The sequence below is a fragment of the Malaclemys terrapin genome, chromosome 12 (genome assembly GCF_027887155.1).
Source record: "Malaclemys terrapin pileata isolate rMalTer1 chromosome 12, rMalTer1.hap1, whole genome shotgun sequence".
Classification (NCBI taxonomy): Eukaryota; Metazoa; Chordata; order Testudines; family Emydidae; genus Malaclemys; species Malaclemys terrapin.
The window spans coordinates 16,326,392-16,351,644 of record NC_071516.1 but is presented as its reverse complement, the minus strand read 5'-3'; the positions used below and the strand labels follow the sequence as shown (position 1 = coordinate 16,351,644).

The following is a 25,253-nucleotide window of genomic DNA, read 5'->3' as shown; positions in this document are numbered from 1 at the left end:
GGCAGGACTTGCAAATCTGAGCCCCAAGTTCGAAGGGCTAGGAAGTGTGAAACTTACAGCATCAAGTGTGATTTTGGGATCTGTAACTAAACTACTCTTCAAAAAACCTCGGGCCTGATTCTCTTCTCTTATTTATACTGGTGTAAATCAGGTGACAGTATTGAACTCCAAGGAGTTACACTCGTGCAAAGTGAATATAAATGAGAGGAGAACCAGGCCTTGTGATTGTCATGATCCGCCCTGAACTTATTTAAACTCATGTGGGCTCAATTCTCAGCTGGATTGAGTATGTCCCTTTAGTTACAACATTTAGGGTTATGTTTCAAAGAAATTCACTGGCAGGATTTGCAAAAACAGAAGCTTTTCTCATCAGAATAAAAGGGAACTGAAATAACCTCAGAGAAAACATTAAGGGGGTGGGGGTATCTTTATTTACTTTGAAATAACTGTGATAAAGTCAAATCATCTCATGGTATAAAAAATGTTTACATATTTTTGGTGGTGACTCATAGCTCAGTTCACACTTCTGACTACAAGGTCTTAAGTAGGATATCGTGGTAGCATCTTTTTTTAGCAGGGAGGATTTATAAGCACAGTTCTCTAGAGCGAGGCTCACAGAGTTTTGCAAGCCAGTGTGTCTATATAAAAGTGCTGAGCTTGCATTACAACTGCTCCTGGAAAAAAGCACCTGGCCTTAAGCACCAGTTCCTCCCTCAGGTTAGGAGTGACTCAGACAAGGACCTCCAGCAAAACTTAGTTGAAAATCAATCTCAGACGTTTACTAACCTGGTAATCTCTGCTGGGTGGGTCAATGTCTTCAAATCTCAAAATTTGGGGAGTTAACCCTTGGGGTCAGACTCAGAGGTACTTTCCCAATCCCAGAAGTCCCAGAAAGCATAAAATGGGATGACAGCGGCTGACTGGGGCCCAGCACATGTAAAATACTTGACATCAGACCGAACGTAAGGAGCAGGCTGCTGGGTGATGGAATTGTTAGGGGAATACATCTAAGGCCAGTAGAAGGGTTGGGCTGAGAGGAAAAAGGACAGGGACTGAGAGTCTAAGTAGCCACATTTTGATGGGGCTTAAGCAAATCTCCCAAACTGTCAGAGATTAACTCAGTCAAATGTGAAGTGCCTGATTTTGCTGCATTGAGATTCTAATTCCCTCAAAATAAATTTTGTATTTTTTGATGTAAGGGAAAGCGAATAAGCTAATTTGTCCCAATTTTAACAACTTGCAATGCCACAAAGACACTTTAACACTGTGCTGCACCGTTCTCATATAACCAGGCTATAGGGCCAAAGATTCAACTATACTCAGCAAGAGGTACTAAAACTCAGCTCAGGTTGCCTGCAGTACTCAGAATCTGTTAGTATTAGGATATTCCTAAAACCAAACTACCCTCATCCCCTGCAAACAAAAACCTGATTTCTGTTTGTGTTTATGCCTAAACTTTTCCGATCCTAGTCACATACTTGCTTGTTTCTGGGCACAACAGTTTCAACAATTTTATGAGGAAAATATGACTCATTGACTTCTTGCAAATATTTCTGCTGATGTTTTGTCCTTTTAAACTAGTAGTTATGGTTTTTTTAAATGACTCCAAGACATTTATTTGTACTCATTATACTATCGCTAGAGAAGGCATTAGTGCCTGTATAAAATAGTAAAACATCCCATTTCTGTTAATTAAAACAAACACACTTGCTTCCATTTAGTGTATGTCTGAAAATAATTGTACTTGAGTTTTGCTTCCTGCAATAACTTGTGGATACATATATTAGTACTTAGATCTCTCCTGACCTATTTGTACCAACGTATCAGATGGCTACTCATATAATTAATAAATATTTGCACCCACAGTTCATTGCATGCAGCAAAATGTGGGCTCAGCTATCTACTGCTACAGAACACTATCTTCAACCTGGCCTCCATTTTTGTGCTCAAGATGAATATCAGGCCTTAAGTCTGAACATCATCTCAGATCCCTAATAGGTATAGATTGAGAAAATTCTGTACCATCCTTCCATAATGTTGTAATATGAGACACAAGTGACTGAGTAGAGGATGTGTTATGTCACTGGTCTACTTTGTCTTTTACTTTGGATGTTAACTTTGTTAGACACATGGTACCCAAAAACCATTTTTATTTTTTTTTATTTTTTGGTCCTACATAGATCACTCTAAATTTGTCATATACTGCTTGATGCTTACTTTCCCTTCTCTTTATTTTGATTACTACTATTATTTATTTATTATTTCTGATCAATAATTTTGCTTTAGCTGAATAGTACTGGCATTAACTGGGTAGGATACACGAGGTGCTCCCTTTCTTCAGGTTTGTGAAAAGACAAAATACAATAACTCCCTTTGTCTATCACAATTTAATCCTTTTATGCAGTAGCCTCAAGTGTGCCCAGCACTTTACATAAGGAACTATGGCCCTGATTCTGAAATTGGATCCACATATGCCAACCCCTGTGCCCATTTGGAGCTTTGTGGCTGTCAATGGAGCTTCACATGAATCTGCCTACAGTACATGGATCAGACTGCAGGGCTTATGCCTGCTGCATGGTAGCCAGACAAACTGTGCTGGCGGGAATGGTTTCTACACCATTTTAACCAAACTCAATCTCCACTGTAGATGGAGCCAAAACTAAGTAAAGAGAATGAATTACCTTCTGAAAATATCTAGTCTACACCTAGAAAAGGTTTGCCAATATAGCTAGCTATACTGGCAAATCCACCTACTAGAGGTGCAGTTTTACTGGCAAAAATGTGTTTTTGCTGGTATAGCTTATACCAGTTCTCAGAATGTAATAAGCTATACCAGCAAAAATCTTTTTTTTTTTTTGTGCCCCATCCTCTTGCTCCCAAATAACTGCATGTACACTAATGCTTTCACTAGTATAAAAATGCCATTAAAAATCTCACCCCGTCCGATATTATTCTACTGTCAAAAGTTTCTAGTATAGACCTGGCCTACATCTCATTTTGCAAACAGTGCTTTGTTTTGCTCTAATCACATTCATGTGATCAAAGATTGTTTTCTCCCTCTCATTAATTGAAAAGCTTGGGAGCAATGGACTCCAGCACATTTTGTAGAGAGACTACAGGCCTGATCCTGCACCACTGAGTTTAAGGGAAGCTTTGCCATTGACTTCAGTGGGTGCAGATCAGGTGCTAAATACACATCCCTAGATTTAGGTCAGAACTCGGCCATTAGTTATTTTGAAGGTACACCTCTACCCCGATATAACGTGACACGATATAACACGAATTGAGATATAACGCGGTAAAGCAGTGCTCTGGGGGGGCAGGGCTGTGCACTCCGGCAGATCAAAGCAAGTTCAATATAATGCGGTTTCACCTATAACGCAGTAAGATTTTTTGGCTCCTGAGGACAGCATTATATCGGGGTAGAGGTGTATATAAAAAGCAAGCAAACTAAACAAAGAATTAAGGCTCCATTTTACATATAACAGTGTTAAATCCAGTGGGAATGTACACGCTACATGTAATCTCTGCTCTCAGGCATTCTTTAGAGAGACCACTGACCTCAGTAGCAATGTCTCTTTCACTAGATACTTTACTGGATAAACATTCCAAATTTATGATTAAAAAAACGTAACTTTTCAACTTCCTTTTAGATTATTACCCAGTCATGGCAATAAAATTGTTAATGTCATAACTAAAGAACCTTTCTCTAGTTATTTTTCTAGAGCTGGAAAGGCCATTTTAAGTCCTGGAATGGGAATGTTATCTTTTTAATCCTTTCTCATAGGGCCATTTTCACACAGCATTATGTATACTGCATACAAATGGACTCCCTTTCCTCAAATGTATACTTGCCCTTAGAAACTTACAGAAATAAGGAAGTGTAGGACAAGTGCAGAAAGGTCACATGCCATTCAGTCTTAGTCCAGAAGGTCTAATTGATAGACATCATTATTTTGGCACTGAAGCTTGTTGTCTCAGACTGGCAAGCAAAGCATGAACCCAGGTTTCCAAGACAGCTGGAGATAAGCCATCCTTACAGACTTCCACAAAGAGCTTGTAAAATGTACAGTTTTTAATTATTGTTTTTGGTTTTTAATCAAAGACTGATATAATCGCTGGAGCCAATGAGAGCAGAGTTAGCACAACACTGAGAGCTTTAGAAAATCCCACCCCAATCCATTCAAAGTTTTGCATCTTGCCTCTAACATGTTGAGGATCAAATTCTGCTTCTTCCCCTCTGCACCTTCTCCACTCCACACTCCCCAGGAGCATAATGAGACATGGGCAGCCGGACTGGCCCAGTCTGCTTTGCAGGATGCGGGGAGCCTGTCATAGACCTGTGCTTGGCACCAGCTTTGCATGACCAAGCTAAAGCTGTTCGGAGAAAGAAGGTATCCAGTGGCTCTGTGACTACACAGATTCACCCCCCTTCACGCCCTGAGGCTGAGTAGTGGATACAGGGCAATTTTGCTACAGATCCACCGCTTGTAAGGGGAAGATTTTGTTTTTACATCCACACCCACACACCTGCTACTGTGGAACTCCCTGTCCCATGAAGGTTTCACTCAGGTCCTAACACCCTACTAGGTATAGGGTAACACTTTCAATAGTGTCCAGGAGACATAGGAGCCTAGGGGCAGGTCTTCACTACGGGGGAGGGGAGCCAGGGGGTCGATTTTAAGATACGCAAACTCAGCTAAGCGAATAGCGTAGCTGAATTCGACGTATTGCAGCCGACTTACCCCGCTGTAGGGACGGCGGCAAAATCGACTTCTGCGGCTTCTCGTCGACGGCGCTTACTCCCACCTCCGCTGATGGAGTAAGAGCGTCGATTCGGGGATTGATTGTTGCGTCCCAACGGGACGCGATAAATCGATCCCCGGGAGGTCGATTTCTACCCGCCGATTCAGGCGGGTAGTGTAGACCTAGCCTAAGTCCCTTTTTCAAAACTGAGTTAAGTCTGTAGAAGCCCAAGTGTCATTGAAAGTCAGGATGACCTAGACTCCTAAGTGCCTAAATCATATTGACTTTGAGTTGGGCCCCTAAGGGCCTATTTCACTTTGGCAAATGGAACTTAGGCAGTTTTGAAAATTTGACCCATAAAATATATTTAACCCTTAAATATCTATTTTAAAACCAAAGATCTGAAAATCACTTTCCCCTTTATGCCTCTCACTCAGGCATATTTAAGAACACGTTAGACTGGTTTATCATACAGCTTAGCCCCACCCACGTTGCCTAGCTTCAGAGATTAAACCCAGCTCTGAGGCCAGAGCAGATGGGGCCTTACACAACTTCCGAGAGTCAAATTCTGGACTCTGTGTTTGCCCTGCACCAGTGCATAGCATCACAACCAACCCCCTCAGACAGCTATCCCTGGGCTCATATGGCATCTGTGAAATAACCAGCTACTGCAGGGAAAAAGCACAACCATGATCTCAGACCCGGCCTCTCAAGTACAACGTGGCCTGCTTTTCAAATAATGTATTCAAAATGCATTGAATTTCTAATTGGCTTCAGTCTAAGCACATAAAGCCAAATTCTGCTGCCTGTGACACTGGTGTGAATCCAGAGTCAGTGGAATTACTCCAGATTTACACTGCATTCCCTGACAGCAGAATTTGACCCATATTCGAACAACAATCTGGAAATTATTTTTCAGGAGTGGGGGTGTAGCTGTTAGTTCTGAGGTTCACTTTGACTCTCCCCCTAGTGGCAGGATATTAGATGGTTGAAGCAGAAAAGAAAAGTTACAGGCCACATACTGGTTGTAAAGTTCCCACTTCTTCCAGCCAGACTGTTCACCAGAATCAGGACAGGCAGTAAATCCCACTGTTATTTTTAAAATGCTTTTGGAATATTATGGCAAGAATCGGTTTGGATTTAACCACAAGCCCTGTGCAGTTTAGTTCCCTCCCCGATATGTGGCATGCTCATTCATCCACATGTTGAGTTGCTTCCTGCCGTATGTGGGGTGGCTTCATGCCCGCCTGTATCAGGGCTCTGCCCGTGTCACTGAGGTGTCGCTGTGAGGCTGCTCTAACGCCCTTCCTTGAGTTTTGCTTTCTTCCCCAGGGAAAGTCAGGGAACAATCCATCCATTACCAGCTGATTTACGAGCTCAGATCCCGCTGCTTGCTCCTCTGGTTTCAATTTCAAGCTTGATGACAAACTTTAAAGCCTGAACCAGGGATGCTGGAATGCACCAGGCTCTACACGCTAGCCTGACTCATAGCTTGTTCTGCTTTGGCAGAATCTGAGACTGCAGTTAGAGGGAGTCTAATGAATACTTAAAAAAAATCGTACCAAGAGAATAAGCAGATGGTGTTGAGAAAGTGAACTATTTACAAGCAACAAACAGCCCTTTCTAGGTCTGATAAGGAAAGTCTGCCTAACACTGATGCACCAAATTCTACAGCCACTGCCACAGATAAGCTTCCCTTTGTCAACTGGGAAATCTTGAGTATTTCCATTGAACATCTGTCCTGTAGCACACTTCTCCTTTCCTCCCACCCCCCATTAAAGCCGGTACAAATGTAATACACAGGCTAAGTGCATGTAATTATGTCTCCCTCTAGTGGCTGGTCCCAGAGACTAAAACAGTCTACTATTTACTCAGAGCTAAACTTCCCCTTTAGCTCTACTATGAAAGCCCTGGGGCTTTAGGGCTCAAACTCTCCCATTTCTTTTTAACCCCTGCTGGAAACCATGGTGATGTAATGTACCATGGGCACCTACATACATGTGCATGCACACTGCAGCCAAAGAGGATCGGTATGCCTAAGCAGTAATGAAGTTTGATGTTCAACAGCATGAGGTGCCTTTAAATATCTCCAAGAGGCCAGCTCTGCAAATCACAGTGTATGGGAATTTCTACCAGGACAGATTTCTGGCAATATAAGAAGGAGCCATTATACTTCTCATTTAGTCTTGTCATAATGAAACTAGCCTCTCTTGCTAAGGACTCGGGTCCAGATTTTTAAAGGTATTTAGGTGTTGTTGCGCTCAACATCATAATGCCTAAATCTCATTTTCAAAAGTAATGCAGGCACTTTGGAGTCTAAATCTCATCAATAGTCAATGAGATTTTGGTTTCCTTTTGCCATTGAGATTTAGGCTCCTAAATCAGTTAGGCATTGCAATGATGAGCACAGCAAGGCCTAAGTACCTTTAAAAATCTGGATCTTAGCCATTATGCCAGCCACATGACCCAGGCTTTAATCCCTCAAGTACCCCAGGACACTTGATGTGATGGGCAACTAGTAGGGCCATGGGAGATATGGGATGTACAGTACATTCTGCCATTCCACTCTTGCTTCCTAGAAAATAACGAGTCTAATAAAACAGGGTTAGTCTCCAGAAGCACATGGCAGATAAGGAAATGGAAATGAATACAAAACATCAGGTCACTGGGAATGGAGTTACTCTATAACTTCTCTTTGTCGACATCTAAAGCTAAATTATTTCCATAAGGCACAATCCAATGAAGTGCTGAGTGGGATGGAGTTACACAAAAGAAGTAAACATTTTCACAAGTGATTTTAGGTGCCCAACTTGAGTCACCTTAAAGAGGGCTGATTTTCAACAAGTGTTGAAAACCCACCCTCTGCGAGTTAGGTCCATTTAAGGCATGTCAAGTTGGGCACCCAGAAGCTAATGGTCCCCCAAATCATTAGTCATTTTTGGAAATTTTCCTGGGGACAAATTTGGCCCAATATCTCTTAAGATAAACAGGCAAGGCTTGAAAAGTTATGATTTCTAATGAATTAGGGGTGGAGAGGTCTAGTCATTGCTGTCGCAGTACTAATCTCTGCCATTATGTTCTGCGTAACCTGTTTTCTCTGCTGACACAGAAAGGCTCCCCAGCCATGGTACCTTCCTTACATGAGTCAATAAGGATCTCTGCCAATACAAGGGTGTGTTTGTGTTTTTTGCCCTTTCATTTATATCACACCAAAGCACTGTTCCTATCCAATCTTGGCACACAAGCTTCTGCCATTTGTAGCCCATAATCTCTTATGCTGTTACTTCCTGATTTTATTTGGTTTGGTTTTTAATAAGATGAAGTTTGCAAATGCCCCACTCCAGCTCTTATAAACCATTGGTCTTAAATGGGCAGATGTAGAGATTTTGCAGGAAAAAAAACAGTCAGTAACCACACAGCTCTACTTAGAAACAGATGTTTTACCCCCTCTAAGCTGAACTAATGAGGCAGGAGTTTGGAAAGAACATGCCAGATTCAGTCAAAGTTCTGTCCAGAGAGCCACACAGGCATAGTACCTCCAGACTAGGTGGCATATCCCCAGCTTGTGCAAACTGTTACAGTTCTGTTGACTTCAATGATCTGCCCCTTTGAGTCCTAGATCACATCTAAACTAGACTGCAGGCTCAGCCACAGTGAACTAAATGCTATTTGTCTAATTTACAAATGTATCCCATTGGCATATTTCCTGTAAATAAGGGAAGCAAGGCTTGGTCTTGTATGGGGAACATCACTTCAGTAAACCAGATCCTCAGTTGGTGTAAACTAGCATAGCCTTATTGAAGTCAATGGAGCTATCCTGATTTATACCAGGTGAGAATCTGGCCCTGCATCTGGTTTGCATTTAGCAAGCAAAACAAGGACTCTAAAGCCTATTTTTCAAAGCAGATCATCTAGGGTCAGATGCAATTAAAACTCTGACTGGCTATAGAAATCTGGCCAAACGTAAAATTCTTTAAACTACTTGTGTGTGTAAGCAGAGGAATTGTGGGGAACTTTCCTGGCTTCTGCACTACCCCGGTGAAGTGGGCTAGCGGAAGGATCTGAGTCCTCGCTCCCACTTCCTTTACCCAGAGGCCCCCCTGCCCTCGAGGACTCCCCTTGCACTCTCCTCATAACCCCAACAAGGCTGGGCCCAGGATTCCTGGGGGGCTCGACCCCCAACCTTGCTGTGGTCACTCAGGTTAGGGGCTAGGGTGTCCCCACTCCGAGGTACTCTCTCTGCACTGGATGCTTTCCTGACCCACTGATCATTCCATAGGATTTAAAGCAATACAGTTTATTTAATTAACAATTAGTTTAAAAAGGAATAAGGAAAAATGGGAAAGGTTAAAGGAAACACTTCATCCCGCTCTGTGGCAGGGAACATTACAAACAGTGTCTCTGAAACATCAGGGCAGTTCACAGTCTGCTTCTTGTAGGTCCCAGGCCTCCTTCTCAGGCTCTCGCTGTGCTGCGGGGATGCTGCGGGTTGGACACTTGCTCTGGCGGTGGCCACACGCTCTCAGGTTCTAGGTGGCAGGACCCTTCTTCCCAGCGTCGCCCCCGCCCTGTCAGGGTTACGATCCTCCTCCAAGTCTGGCCTGCAGAGCCTCTTGGCTGAGGCGTCTCCCTGTGCTGGGCCCACTGCCCAGGGTCCCCATCGCTCTCCCCTGCTGCTCACCATACCCGGCTCTGGACTGCTCCACTCTGCCTCAGCACAGCGGCGGCGGCTTCTGCTCTGCCTTCAGCTCCCTGGGCTGCTTCTCTGGCCTCTCTGGGTCTGGTTGCTGCAGCTCCGCTCCCAGGGCAGCTCTGCTCTCTCTGGGCCGTGCTCTGGCTTTGGGGCTGCAGCTCTGCTCCCAGCAGCGAAGCTTGGGCCCCTGTTCTCTCCTTAGTTCAGCCCCACTCTGTCTGACCCAGGCAATTCCAGCTCACACCGACGACAGGACCCCCCCTGACCTCCTGACTCCTTGATTAGCCTGCCCGTCCCGTCAATCAGGCTGACCTGGAGCGTTGGCCTCTCCCCATTGCCCCTGGGGACTTTCAGTCTCTGGGTCCTGATTTCCCATCGACTCTTCCCCTTTCAGTGCTGGGAACTAGCCAACCAAAACACCCACACTGAATGTTAGTAAGGGGATAACAGTCCCCTTACATGTGCATCCGTTGGGTCTTAAAATATAAAGTATTTTCTGCTTCTAATATAGCAACAGGTAACGTTTCCAGGATCACTACCACTCTGCCCAATCTTGCTCCCAACAAAGTCACTGGGAGCTTTGCCATAACTTCAATGGAAGATCTCTGTAATCATAATTTGGCTTGCACACTGGAAAAATGCATTAGTTATGGGCTTCTGTAGAAAAGATGCATCACAATTTTCCCTCAGATTCATAGTTTAGAGCCTGCCTAAAATCCATCCAGGATCTGCCTTTATAAATTTCTTATTGACTGTTCACTAATACTATAGACTGGGACTGACTTTGACAAGAAATACTGCCTGCTCCATTAGCATGTAACAACAGCAAAAGAAATATACAGCTCTGTGAGGGTGAAGGAGAAGGAGGATGGGAAGGGAACAGAGTCTAGCACAATGGGGCCCTGGTTTTGGATTGGGGCATCTAGGAGCTACCATAATATAAATGATTAATAATGAAAATAAACATTGGTTGGCTCAGACCCTTTTTCTACTCCTTATCCAAGAGCTTATTTTTGTGATGGATGTAGCTAAACAAGGCCCACTTGAAAGAATGCTTAATTGCAAACAATCCACACAAAATGAAATACAATTAATTATATCTTAAAGGTGATAAAGTAACTCCTCACTTAACGTTGTAGTTATGTTCCTGAAAAATGCGACTTTAAGTGAAATGATGTTAAGCAAATCCAATTTCCCCATAAGAATGAATGTAAATGGGGGGGTTAAATTCCAGGGATTTTTTTTTTTTCCGTACAGTACAGTACAATAGTTGGGAGGTGCCCCCGCCTTACCCCACACAGGCACAGCCCACTGGCACTGGAGACAATGAGGCAGGCAAGGAGGCTGAAGGTGCTATAGGCTAGGAGAAGCACATTGCGCAGCTGCAGCGGCAGCTTCTCCTATTCTGCAAGCACCAGGGGCGGGGGGGCTCAACCCTCAGCCCGCCCACACCACCTCTTCCCCCAAGCCCCCACCCTTAACCTGCCTCTTCTCCCCCCCCTTATCCCCTTTACTCCGCACGCCACGTCTTCGCTCCTCCCCCCTCCGTCCCCTGCCTCCTGTCTGCGGCAATCAGCTGGCTTGCAGCGTTCAGGAGGCAGGAGGGAGGGGGGACGAGCAAGGACACGGCGCAGGCTCCGCCTCCCTCCCCTGCCTCCTGAACACAGCAAGCCAGCTGATTGCTGCGGGCAGGAGGTAGGGGAGGGAGGGGGGAGGTGCGCCACATCCTCGCTCCTCCCCCCATCGCTCCTGCCCGCGGCGATCAGCTGGCTTGCGGCGTTCAGGAGGCAGGGGAGGGAGGGGGAGCCTGCGCGCTGAGTCCTCGCTCCTCCTCCCTCCCTCCTGAATGCCGCAAGCCAGCTGATTGCCGTGGGCAGGAGGCGGGGGGAGAAGGGGGAAGGCACTGATCTGTGGGATCTGCTGACGGGTGGGAGGTGCTGGGGGGGCATAGGGGAGTTGATGGGGGGGCTGCCACCTGTGGACAAAGCAGGCAGCCAAATGACGTTATAGCGAAGCATTGCACAACTTTAAATGGAGCATGTTCTGTAATTGAGCAGGGACGTAAGATCGAAATAACATTAAGCGAGAGGACGTTAAGTGGGGAGTTACTGTACACTTAACAAGATCTTAAAGCATGGTGACTTGGGAAGCAGCTGCTAAAGAAATATTATCTATCGGGAGGCAAGGAATGGCCAGTAGTCAGGTAAAAAGTTATTTTTAAAAATGTGCCTCTCAGGTCTCTTTACTTCAAAAAGAAACAAAGATTTGTTTTTAATGTTTTTATTCTGTTCTTTATTTTTAACTAGAAATTCAAGTCTTGTCTAGTCTGTTAGTTCTGGAAGGACATTACAGGCTCCAAAAGAGTAAAATCTGAGCAGTTGTGAGGGGTCAGTCTTTTTATAATTCTTTGCAGGGTTGTTTTTGTTAATATCTATTTCACTCAAACATCTGACACACAGTTGAGAGAAAAGATCTCCTTGTGAAAGATTCAACACCCTTTGCATATTCAGGTAAGCGCTGAGAAAAGTTCCCCATGCTATTTCTCTAGTCCTCCAAGGAATCCTCTAATAAAAACAAGAAAGACAAGATTTGATGTGCCTGATACTTCCAAGGTTATAAAACAAAATGAAAATAAAACTTTATTGAAAACTTTTTGGGACTTCTTTATATATCAAAGAGAAGCAATATAGGGCACAATTTCCTCCACAGATTCCCATTAAGAAGCAAAGAAATGGTAACTGACCTCATAAACTATCATTTAAAAAAAATCCTAGTAAACTGGAGAAAGAATTAGTTTTCTTGGGGTCATTAACCACTGTGACAGGAAACTGGACTGGAAGCAAGGAATTGGCTGTATAGTGCCTCATCAGCCAGCACATACTCTTCTGCTTATCAATGACTACCAGTGGCAAGGCGACTGCCAGAGATAGAAAGTTCACATGGGTGTCAGACTCTTCTAATCATTTTATCAGTATAAATCACCCAAGACCCAATTTAAGAAGAGTCAAAGCACAAGAGAGAAGCACAAGTTACAGAGAAGGAAGGAAGGAACATAACTGGTAGTGCTGGATAGAGGTTGCTGGCAAATGGATACAGTGTTTTCAGCAGTGGAACCAACTAGGATCAAACCACCTAAAACATTTATTTAAAAAGTTGAAACTATTTTTAATGTACTTTGAACTACTATGGGTATCATTAGCATACACTATTAAGGGAATGTACTTCAAAATGGCCTTGAATTTTGTGCATACAGTTGATAGCACCTTTGTCCCCAAAGGTGGGAGGGATAGCTCTCTGGTTTGAGCATTGGCTTGCTAAACGCAGGGTTGTGAATTCAATCCTTGAGGGGGCCATTTAGGGATCTGGGGCAAAAGTCTGTCTGGCGATTGGTCCTGCTTTGAGCAGGGGGTTGGACTAGATGACCTTCTGAGGTCCCTTCCAACCCTGATATTCTAAGTCCTTCACTATCTATAAACTCAATTCTTAACTCCTTTCAGTACTCAAAACTCTCACTGCAACCAACAGTTATTCACAGTATGGTCATTGTTTGGCTTTTTAAGAATCCATTCTTAGAACTTGTCTACAGTAGAAAGTTTTGTTTCTTTAACAATACAAGTGTAGTTTTGAAAGGTGTCAGAGCTCTGCACATTACAGCTCCTGCTCCCAGTGTTATACGGGTATAAAAGTACCTATATCTATATAGCTTAGGGCATGTCTACACTAGAAACACTATAGAAGCTCAGCTGAAGTGCTGCAGCTGTTCTGCTGTAGCACTGTAGCATAGACACTTACTACAGCGATTGGGAGGAGTTCTTCCATTGCTGTAGTACGCATAGGAGCCGACTCCGTGGTTGCTCCGGGGCTGGAGCACCCACAGAGAAAAAGTGGTGGGTGCTCTGCACCCATCGGCAGCTCCCCACCCCACCCCCACCCCCACCCCAGCTCACCTCCGCCTCTGCTCCACCTCCGCCTCCTCCCCTGAGCATGCCGAGTGCACGTTTTTTTCCCCCTAGCTCCCCAGTGCTTGCTGCCACAAAACAGCTGTTTCACACAGCAAGCGCTGGGAGGGATGGGGAGGAGGAGGAATGCGGCGTGCTTGGGGAAGAGGCGGGACTAGGGCGGGGATTTGGGGAAGGGGTCCAATAGGGGCAGGGAGTGGGCGAAGTTGGGGCGGGGACTTTGGGGAAGGGGTTGGAATGGGGGCAGGGCAGGGGCAGGGAAGGGGTGGAGTTGGGGTGGGGTGGGGGGGGCGCGAGCTCCCACCGGCGCTGGGGAAAGTTGGCATCTATGGTAGTATGTCCACCTCTCCATGAGAGGTAGTAGCTATGGCATCAGAAAAATTCTTCCATTGACCTAGCTGTGTCTATAGTGGGGATTTGGTCAATCTCACAGCATCATACAGGGTGAAAAAAATTTGACAGTCCTGAGAGATGTAGTAAGGGGCGGCTCTAGCTTTTTTGTCGTCCCAAGCATGGCAGTCAGGCTGCCTTTGGCAGCATGCCCGCGGGAGGTCCCCGGTCCCACGGATTCAGCATACCCGCCGCCGAATCTGCATGACCAGCGGACCTCCCGCAGGCATGCTGCCGAAGGCAGCCTGACTGCCGCCCTCACAGGGACCGGCAGGGCGCCCCCTGCGGCTTGCTGCCCCAGGCACGTGCTTGGAGCGCTGGTGCCTGGAGCCATCACTGGATGTAGTTAAGTCAATCTCATTTTTAGGTGTAGATCGGGCCTCAGGTCTGATATTAAAGCAATGCAGTTAATCTGGTGCAACTGTGTGTGTGGATGTTCTTACATCAGTTTAAACTGGGTATATATTGGTTTGCCTTTCACTTGTAATAAAGAAAAGGTACAAGCTAAACCAATGAAGTTTAAACTAATGTAACAGTGTCCAGACGCAAAGTTGCATTAACTTTAAACCTTTACTTAAACCAGTGAAACTTTGTATGTAGGCAAGGTCTTAACCACATTTGCACACACAATTACCCAATTTGTTCACACTACAGTGGTAATTGCTCATACAGCATTATGTGCATTTTCCACATCATTGTGTGCTAAATCTTTCAGAAATACTGGCCTCTCATTTTAACTCTACAGATTTCATAAAACAAATCCTTTCTTATAATTTGGAGTGACCCTTTGAACTTTTTTGTGCTATTTCAATTATAGAATGTAAATATTGCAGAAATCTTGAGCACACATAGCTAAAGGTTATTTAAATTGTATTTTGCCTGCAATGATGGAAATGTAAACTTATTCATGTTATCACTAGAGCACTAAATGAAAATCCTTTAGCACACTGAGCTCTTTCAGTTGCTCCCTTCTTTGGTTTATCTGTCCAGTCCTGGTGTTGGGGAATAGATGGGTTAGCATATGGGGGGAGGGGTATTTCAAGTGTGTTACAACTTAAATAATAAAAACAAAGTTATGTGAATTAAAAGAAAAATATAGAAAACGTGTAAATGGAAAACATACATTTTTAAAAAAAATGCATTTGAATAACTCAAAAAGTAACTGAGCTGACATCGTTCAGATTTTCCAAACATATTATATTTTGGGTTGAAAACAACCATAGGAAATTTCAGACCCAAAGGACAATTTTTGAGAAAATTATGACCACCTGAAATGGAAATTTTCAATAGAAAGATTTAATTATAGTGTCTGAGTGGGGATGCGCTACCCATACACAAAGACATATCCCATCTACTGAAGGGCCCAAACGAAAGAGATATTAACAAACTAGTGGGAAGTTTGGATCTGTTTGCTAACATCATGACTGGCTCTGTCCCAAGCAGCTGCTGCTGAATCAAAATTCTAAATTCCAACATCTCTGGACCTATGGAGAAGTGTAGATCTGGATTTAGACCCAAATTTTGTACCCCAAACTCATTTCTACCTTGCAGACACCAACTGTGAGTCCAAATCCAAATACTTTGCACACCTAAAACTCCCCCAGAAGTCAATGGAATTTTTATCTGAATAAGGAGTTAAGGGTAGTGACCAGTTTCTTATCTTTATAGCTGATCTCACATGGTGATGTACAGGCCTTTCAATTTGGCTAGGCCTAAATGTGTGATACTGTATATGCCAGTCCCAAAAATGACAGATCCCCAAAAAATTATCCATGCAGGAAACTTAAAATGATGCAGGATTCTATCCATAAGCATAAATAACTCTGAGTACAATTTTTGTTTCCTGATTCCTTATTTCTGAAATAAATAATTTTCAACAACAAAAGTCGGGGGAACACCAGAATTGTGTCTAATCAGGTAATCTGGGGACTAAAATGTCTGATATTTAAGAGGTATAGAGATGTCTGAGGGACATGTTTATAACAGTAAAGTAAAGTCAGGTTTTACATTTTATGGGGGGGGAGGGTAATTGTTAAATGAGATAAACCATTCTCAGTTTAAGGCTTTTAGGCTAATATCTTCCAGACACACAGAAGGTGAGGTCCTATCACCAAAAGTACAGAGTGTGAAATTCTTTTCCTACTGAAGTCGATGGGAGTTTTGCCATTAACATCGATGGGGCAAGGATTTCACCCATGATTTCAGTGGGGAAAGCACTGATGTTGTCTTCTTCAGTGTGGGGATAGTAGGGTTGCAAAGCTGGCAAGGAGCAAGGCCTTTCAATGGCAAGAATTACAAAGAAATGTGAAAACAAAAGAGCCATATTTTGTGGAGGTTGGCCTGTTTACATTCTTTCCAGACTCTTTGGCCAGGCCTACAGGTCTAGAAACTTTTGCCAGTATAGTAACATCAGTTAGGGATGTGATTTTTTTTTTTTTATGACATTTCTATATCAGCAAAAGCCCTACTGCAGACTGACATATAAGTGCTTTTCCTGATATAGTTTATTTCATTCAGGAAACCAGTATAAGCTATACCATATATAAACTATACCTGCAAAAGCACTTTTTTTTGCCAATATAAGCTGTGTCTACGTTAGCATGGCTTGCTGACACAGCTATATATCAGCAAACCTTTTCTAATGTAAATTTGGCCTTCCTGGCTACTTTCCTTGCTGTGCTACTCCAGGCAGTGTGTGCCAATCCTGGAAGCGTATGCCCGTTTTGTGACATGTAAAAGCCATGCAGAGGGAGTTAAGTAACGTATGTCACATTTTGCAATATGAGTTTGTGGCACTAGAGAGGAGGGCATGTTGCCTGTGGCAGCTATCCAGTGCCATAGAGATGCTCATACACATCTGCCTTTCCTCTCTGCACATGCCACCTCCAACACCATTTTCATACTCCTGATCCTTCCCATGCTGCAACTGTTACCGGGACCTCAGCTACATATACTCCAAGCCTTACTATGTGAGATAAAACAAAGTTATTTCCCAGCTAGATTCCCTCTTTTCATCAACATGTCAACTGTTGTAGGTTAGAATGTGCTAGTAATTATCAGCATCAAAATCTGGTCTAGTTCTATGTAGTCAGATACGCTTCCTTACTTTCAAAGAAACAACTGTTATTTGAAATTGCTTCCAAAGCACGTTGCAAATGGGGCTAAATAAATCAGCTAGCAAAATGCACAGCTTTTCAAGGAAAAAAAGTTTATAAAATCCAGTCAGGATTTAATAAAAATGTCTCTGAGGTGCATAAATCATGTCCCTAATCGAGTATTCTTCAATTTCCAGTCCTGTATGGAGAATCTTAAAATGCTAACAGATGTAGGAAAGGAAAAGTACAATTCCCCCCTACTCTTTCTGTCTCATATATACACACATACAAAAAAAAAAAAAAAAAACCCACAACCCTACAGGCTCTGAAATATGTATATAACTTTTATATTTACCGCTATAAAGACTACTCACTTGAAGGTCCTTCTCCCTTTAAATTGTTTCTGTGGCAACACATCTGGTACTGTAACTCTGGGCCAGAATGTTAACTATCTTGGAAGAAGTGAGTTATGTTGTTGTTGTTTGTTGTCTGCAAGAATGTGAAGCACAGATAGCTATGCAGACACATGTGATCATATACCCTCTTCTGCCTCCACAACGACATAGAATATTTGCTATTGATTCTCATGCTTCACTGTAAACAACAAGCCTGAAAGTGTTCCTGGCATCGTTTGGGGGGGAGAGGGGGGAGAAAGAAACCTTTGGGACTGTATTTTCAAACAAAATGAAGAATGTTTAGTTATCACCATTTCTGCTTAGTGTGTGAGAAATTCTCATGTTATTTCACAGCTGAGAGGAACAAAGATCCCTTCCTGATCACAGATACAAGTCCTACTCCTGGGGGAATTCTGCGCCACTACGCATGTGCAGAATTTATGTCCCCCGCAGATTTCTTTGCTTCCTCACAGAAAAATGACTTTCTGATGGGGAAGCAAAGGGAAGCCACAAGAGCAATCATACAACCCTCCCCAGCAGTATGTTTTGGGTGACCAGGGCAGCTGGCAGAGAGGTAAATCACTGTGGGGCAGGGGGCAGGACTGGAGAAGACCCACCTGGTGGCTCCTACACTGTGCTGGGCTCAGCTGCTAGTCAGCACTGGGCAGGGGAGGACGGGACTTCCTCTTGCCCTGCACAGCATCTAGAGCCAGGTCAGACCCATCCCACCCCCCAGCTGCAGGAAGCTCTGCAAACTTCCCTCACCCCGCTTCCTGCACCCATCACTCCTCAGCTGCAGGGGGAGCCACCTGAATCCAGATTGCCCCACACAGACCCCTTTCAACCCACATCTGGATCCCCTCATGCTAAGTCCCTCCACACTCAGGGCCGGCTCCAGGCACCAGGCAACCAAGCACATGCTTGGGGCGGCACCTGGTAAGGGGCGACCAATCTTGGGGTGGCGGGGGGCAGCGCGGCGCGGCATTCCACAGGGGGGGAGGTGCTCCGGCAGCACGGTGCGCGGCGTTCGGGGGGGGTGGGCTCTGGCGGCGCGGCGTTCGGGGGGGGGCGGGCTCCGGCAGCGCGGCACTCAGCGGGGGGACGGTGCGGGGCATGGCGCTCAGCGGGGGTTCCAGCGGTGCGGCGCTCGGCGGGGGGGTGGGCTTCGGCGGCGCGGCGCTCGGCGGGGGGCTTCCGGTGGCGGGGGGCTGGGCGGCGCTTTTTTTTGCTGCTTGGGGCAGCAAAAAAGTTAGAGCCGGCCCTGTCCACACTTGGATCCTGCCTTACTGAGCCTGCTTGCCCATGCTTGGTGCACCTGGCATGGAGGGGCAGGGCCCTGGGATGTTTCTGGGGTAGGCCCGGTCCTTGCACTGTGTCAGGGTTGGGTACCATCTCACCACTGAGTCTGTGTCCTGGGGGTGAGCTGCACAGTGCTCTTCCACTTCCATGCAGCCAGTGGCCTGTGCTCCCCCATGCCATGCTGGAGCCTCCACATTTATTTGAGAAATCAAATTTGCAGAATTTTGAAGAATTTTAAAATATAGTGCACAGAATTTTTAATTTTTTGGGTGCAGAATGCCCTCCAGAGTAAAGTCCTCCTGGATAATGGACTAACAATACTTAGTACTTATCTTCTTCCAAGGGCTATATAAACATGGACTAACCATTACTGCACTACAGTATTATCACCATTTCACAGATGAGAAACCTGAGGCACACTACTTAGGCCAAAATTTTCAAAAGTGGCCATTAATTTTGGGTGCCTTTATTTTTGGTTGCTTATCTTGACACCTGTAGGGCATGATTTACTGAGGTGCCGAGGATCCACAGATCCCACTGACTTTAGCTGGAGTTGTAGGTATTGAGCACCATTAAAAATCATGGTTTGTGTATCTCAAATTGAGCCACCAAAAACTGAGGCACTCAAAATTGGTGAACACTTTGGAAGTTGTACCCTGAGCAACTTATTCAAAGTTACACAGAAAGAGCAGGACAGAAGTAGAAATAGAACCCAGTAACCCTGATTCCCAATCATGTACTTTAATCATAAGGCTACATTTCCTTGGTAGAGATAGGTTTCAGAGTAGCAGCCGTGTTAGTCTGTATCCGCAAAAAGAACAGGAGTACTTGTGGCACCTTAGAGACTAACAAATTTATTAGAGCATAAGCTTTCATGGACTACAGCCCACTTCTTCGGATTATATTAGAGATATTTATTCTGATCTTTTCCAATCTTCTTTCCCTGTTGGTTGTTATAATTAAGGAACCTCACAATAAGCCTACTTACCATATAGTGCTGCTCTGAAATGTCACTAACAATTGCATCCGAATGACTCTAGGTCAAACTATTGTCTCCCAATGCCTTGAGATCAAATTTGCTCAGTTAACAAGTAAAGAGATAGAGGGGTGGGGGTGTTTTCTAACTACCAGTCAGCCCTTCAAATTCAGCTTGGGTTTTGAAAGGCAAGCTAGGTTATTTCAGACTAATACATTATCACCAATGATTATGACCCACTGAGGCCCATTAGTGATCTAGTTAGGCTGAAATTGAGATTGACACCTCAAGGTAAAAATTAATGGAGTTGGAACTTAACTCATAATGCAAGGGCCAGAACAGAATCCATTTCTCATTCTGGGCTCAGCGTGGAGTAGCAGTAGTAAAACATGGTGAAAACAATGATCATTACAGCACTTTAAGTTCCCTGTGAAACAGATTTTATCATCTAACTTGAAACAGCTGAACTTACTTCTTGCTCAATTAAAAGATAAACTGAATCTGTACACTATGATTATAGCATTTCCAGCATCAGTGAGGAAGAAAACAAAATCATCACAGAGTTCCCTCCATCACTAATGATCAAATTCAATGACTGGCTGAACATCAATTTTCCCCTTGCAGCCGTACTCCACAGAAATCATGGCTATAGGCCTTCTGTCTTTGAAGACATTTTGGTTTAAATATTAGTGCTTGGAGAGAACAAACTGGCAACAGAAATGGAAAAGTTAGAAAAAGAGGATAAAATTGGTATTTCAAAACTGGCTCTGTATGTCCCTGTTGTGCTGTTGGAGGTGCCGTCTTCAGATCAAAATTAAACTCGGGATCCTGAGCATGTGTAATGAGTAAAGGTCTGCTGATGCTTTTTGCAAGAGTTGTTCTGTGGGTAACTTTGGATTGTCATCAGCCAGTCATCATTCAAAATCTAGTACAGGGCAAACTACAGTTTGGATGATTACATTCTGCCTATTCACTTCCTCTTGGCCTTCTGACTTTTTAAACCAAACTTTGTACTTGTGGATAATTTAAGCATTATACCGAGATGTATGGAAACTCTTTTTTTAACCTGTGTCTTAGATAATTTTAACATTAGTTTAAAATGTTTATGAAAGCTAATATTACATATCTATTTATTGACATTTTTATATATAAAATATCTTCTTTCCTTCCAATCCCCCTCTCCTTTGCTCCACCCAAACTTCATAATTAACAACTCTCTTTGGGTCCTTCTCCCACACTTAACTCCTTGCCTTATTTCATACAACTGCCTATGACGGGAACCCCCATCTTGCCCTTGTTCTCCATACCTTCAGCCTCTCACCCTTCAAGCATGTCTACAGGACACATTTCCTGTAATCCATCATCCTTCCCTCCAAGTAAACTGGATCTTGTAGTTGCTTTACAATCAAAAAAGAAGACGACACCTACCAGATTCTTTTTGGGGAAACTAGATCCTGCATTTGCAAAGGGACAAATTTCAGGGAGGAAATGGGGTGGGGTTGTTAGAACAGCAGCTATAAGGATCCACTAACCATTGCCCCTGTGGAGGGAAGTTTTAGGGAACACAGAGGGCTCTAATCTGATGGAAAGGAATCCTCTCCTCTCTACATTCACACATAGAGAAGCCCAGATCCCATCCCACTGTTTGGCCTATGATTCCCAGGTCTTGGCTCTATGTCATCCACATAGAAATATTAGTATTTTGCTTCTGCTACACACTGATTCCAAGGCAGAGCACAAGATAGGGATACTGGAGATGTCATCCTAGGGCAGTTCACCAATCCTCCCAATCCAGTATTGCTGGCTGGATACTTCATCCTTCATAAGACCCCACTGTATTCCAGGCCAGTTGTGCAATGTCATGTCATAGATGCAGGGTGTGTGTATCTTTAGTGACTCACTTCCCCATCCCTTAGGCAAACAAGTGGAATTTGACTTGCCATTCGTTGACATCAGGTCTATCCTGTCCTGGTGTGTATTGTGCAGCCTCGTCTCTACTCTGCATGCAGCGCATGTGTCACTCACTCCGCAAAGTGAAATGAATAGCAGAGGCAGCATAGCATGAGGAGAATCAATAGCGACACCAAGGCTAGATTTGTGTGTAAGGTGTTCTCAGATTCACGTTCCATTAGCCACCACTGTCAACTAGCTGTTTTTAGGACATGTGTCACTATGTTCAATACCAAATATCCCTCAAGGTGAATTTTACATAGTTTGTTATCCTTCTATATAATCTTCTTTTCATTCCCATAAAGCCTTTCATGAATGCATTACAAAAAATAATTAAATCTCATTAATAGGTTTGATAATTATCCCCATTTTACAGTGGGGGAAACTGAGGCACATAGGGATTAAGACTTGGTTCTGTTGCCAAAGATGGCCCCCAGGAGTGCTGAATGCCAGCCCTTTGCTCTGACCACCATCCCATACACTCTCCAACACAAATACAAAACTTTATTTTTTCCTAGCAACACTGCGCTTCCTTAGTTGATGACCAATGCAATTTCCATATGGCCCAACTTAATTGAAACATTTTTTACAGAGAATCTAAACATTGTCAAAGGCAAAATGTAACTGGCCTGAGACCCAAAACCTGAATCTATATTTATGAGCAAACAAAACCATCTCCATGCAGTCAAAAAAGAGTCATTCCAATGTAACCAGCCCAGGCAATGACACATCCAAAATACGGTGGGAGAAGCAGTGCCCTGTGCCTTTGCCCTGCTTTTCCCACCTGCTGCAGACAGCCATCCTCCTCCTCCGGCTCCATCCGGGTCTCCCCCCGGGTGTGCATTTACACCCTCCCCCAGGGTATCTGCGTGGCTGTGCGCCCCCTGTAGGTGCATCTGCAGCCCTCGGAGCCTGTGCCCCTCCTACAGATAGATGCATGCGCCTGGCTGGTCTCTGTCCCCCCGGTGCCTGCAGATCTCGGAGTGGCTACTCACCTGGGAACATGCACACCCCCTGCAGGTGCACCGATCCCTGCTGGAAACCCCCCCACGGAAGCATCTTTTTTTTCCCTTCTGGTGTCTCTAGCCCCTTCCCACAGGGGCGGGTGCACCGGCGGCGGGCAGCACCTCCCCTCTACCCCCGAGCGGCCCCCGTGGCCCGAGCTCGGGTCATCCTCCCACCGCCGGCAGGGTCTGTCCCTTCCCCGCAGCGCGGTGTCTCCTACCTGCCTTCAGCGCGGGAGGGACCCGGGCTCCGCACCTTCCGCCGGGCGTGCGCCGTCTGCTGCCCAGCTCCGCAGCTGGCGCCCCGATAGCCGCCGCCTTATCGCGGCTGCCTGTCCCCACCTCCCCGCTCCGCTTCCAGGAAGCCGCGGCCCCGGGCTGCTGGTTGCGCTGCTGGATGCGGATCGCCCTGTCCCGTTCGCTGCCTCTCTTCCCTTCCCTCCCTCCCCCCATCCTGGCAGGGGGGCTGGGAAAGTGCGGCGAGGCTCCAGCACATGCTGAGCCTGCGGTCACGGCCCGGACCCTCTGCTATTCATCAGGAAGCATCCCAGGCACTCTCTCCTCCAGTCCCCACCGTGCTGCAGGCTAATGGCAAACAGGCTGTGCCCTGGCGGACTCCCCGCTCCCTGCCCGCCCGCACCCCTTTCCTTCCCCTCTTCCCACCTCCCCTTCTCCTCTGGCCCCTGCCTTTCGCTGCCCGTGTCCCTCTTCTCCCAACTTTTCTTCCCCTTTCTCCGGCCCTGATCCACTACCTCTCCCATCTCCTTCTCCCCTTCCCCTAGTCTCACACTCTTCCCCGCTCCTGGGCCCACCCAACCCTTTCCCTCGGTTTTAATCCCCCTGGCTGAAAGGGTGCTGAACCTGGTTTGCCCTCGGCTACCCTTGCAGCTAGCCCATGTTTGGCGCAGGTTCAGCTGCCCCCATTGCCTATACCCAATGTCAGTAACAGCCTGGGCACCTTTCCTTCTGCTGACAGGCCAGTTTTACTCAGTTTTCACTCTTGTCTTTTGTCATGTCACAGTTTCATAGTTCTCATAGTTTTCCCGTGTGAAAAGCCTGCGTTTATAACGTACAATACCAACAGCGTCCCTCCCATCCCTTTCTCCCCAGACCATCCCCCTGCACGCGCGCACACACACACACACACACACACACACACACACCCCTTTTCTTTTGAACAAAACCCTTTCAGGACTTCTATCAATATCAGATCCAAACACAGAGACCAATATTTCCCTCTTTGCAGGTCACCTCCCAATCTAAACCCAGGCTTTGGCGCCCCAGTTTTGCTTTCCCCTTGGTTCTCTGCACCGTTTTTACAATGAAGGCCTCTCACTGTCACCACAGGAGTCTAGTCCTGGTCCTATGAGGTGACTGAGTTGCCCTCAATGGGAGCTGTGGGTGCTCAGCACCTGCCAAGTTTGGGCCTTCTCAATTTGTTCAGCCCCGCTAGGGGGCTCAGCACCATTCAGAACAAACAGGAGATGTTTCATCCTGTCTCCCAGAGTTTTAAAATCTTTTTTTTAAAAATCCACCAAGGAAGACTCTCAAAGCACCTAATGAGGACAAGCCCAGTAAAAAGAACCTAGCGGGACAGGGTTATTTGTTTTCTTACCAGCTCCCCTGGGGAGAAGATTAATACTTTCTTCATGTCGGTCTTTATGGCAGAGAGATGTGTGTTTTGAGAAAGGAACTGAAAGAGGAGAGGGGTGGTTCTTCTTGTGAAGTTGGATATGGAGGGCATTTTAGGCACAAGGAGATGCATGAGGGAAGCCATAGAAATAAGAGTGGGAAGAGAAAGCAGAAAGGTAGGAGGTTCTGATTGAGAAAAGAGCTCAAGGGCTGAGGGGGTATGGAAAGTAGGAGGAAGATATTTGTGCTGAGATGTACGCAGAAGGGGAGATGATACCAAATCTTAAACATAAAGACAGGGATCCTGGATATGATTCAAAAGGCAACTGATAGCATGGAACAGAATAGTGATAATAACTAGTATTCCTTTAGAATTTCTAGCAAGAGAAATAGAGACACCAGTACATGGGGGAAGAGGGATTGCTGAAAATTGGAAATTCTGTTAACAGTTGTCCTCTTGATTATTCTCAGTGTGTTAGTTTTTATGATCAGCCACACTCACTTCAAAATAATACAACAAAATAACCACCCTTAATGCCAATTCTTCTTTCAAATACATGCATGCAACCAACCCAAGTGCTGCCTTGCAATGTGCACACCACACACTGCCCTCTGCAAACAAGGGCAAAATCTGGCCCTCACAGAAGATTCCATACATAAATCTCTGCACGTCAGCCCTATACAATCACTGTTTGTTGAGATAACAATCTCTGCGGAGAGCCTGTCATTTCCTCCTAAACATGGAACTTGTTCATATTAACTTCATGGACCAGATCCTCAGCTAGTGTAAATGGCCATAGCTCTATTGATTTCAATGCCCAAGTGCCTATTTACTCATCTTCATTTGCTGTGTCTTCCTCTGGTGTGTTTGTGTTAGTTGTTGGTTTTCGTTATTTTCCACTGCATTCTGGACTATTTGTTGTATGGTTTTGTTCACGTTTTGCTTTTCCACAAACTCCTAATAAAATGCTTGGCTACAGATTATCCAAATTGAACACTGATGTTCTGAGCAGCTAATTGGGTAACTGGGTTCAAAGTGAATTCTAAAATGTAACTCTTGAAAACAATGGATGCAAGGCTACAATTTATTGTTGCTGGCTGATTGTGCATTCTT

General features: G+C 45.1%; 1 protein-coding gene across 3 annotated transcripts in view; it reads right to left on the bottom strand.

The window, feature by feature from the left end:
- The window catches only part of RIPOR3 (RIPOR family member 3), a 70,304-nt gene extending 47,267 nt beyond the window's left edge, over positions 1-23,037 (bottom strand). Inside the window, exon 1 of one of the 3 annotated variants that reach the window (XM_054045296.1) lies at positions 22,729-23,037. The gene's annotated coding sequence lies outside the window, so the exon portion shown is untranslated. Of the gene's footprint in view, positions 1-22,498; positions 22,581-22,728 lie in introns of those variants that run through there. The other 2 variants (XM_054045297.1, XM_054045298.1) reach the window with 2 other exon arrangements.
- Between the last annotated feature and the right edge of the window lie 2,216 nt (positions 23,038-25,253).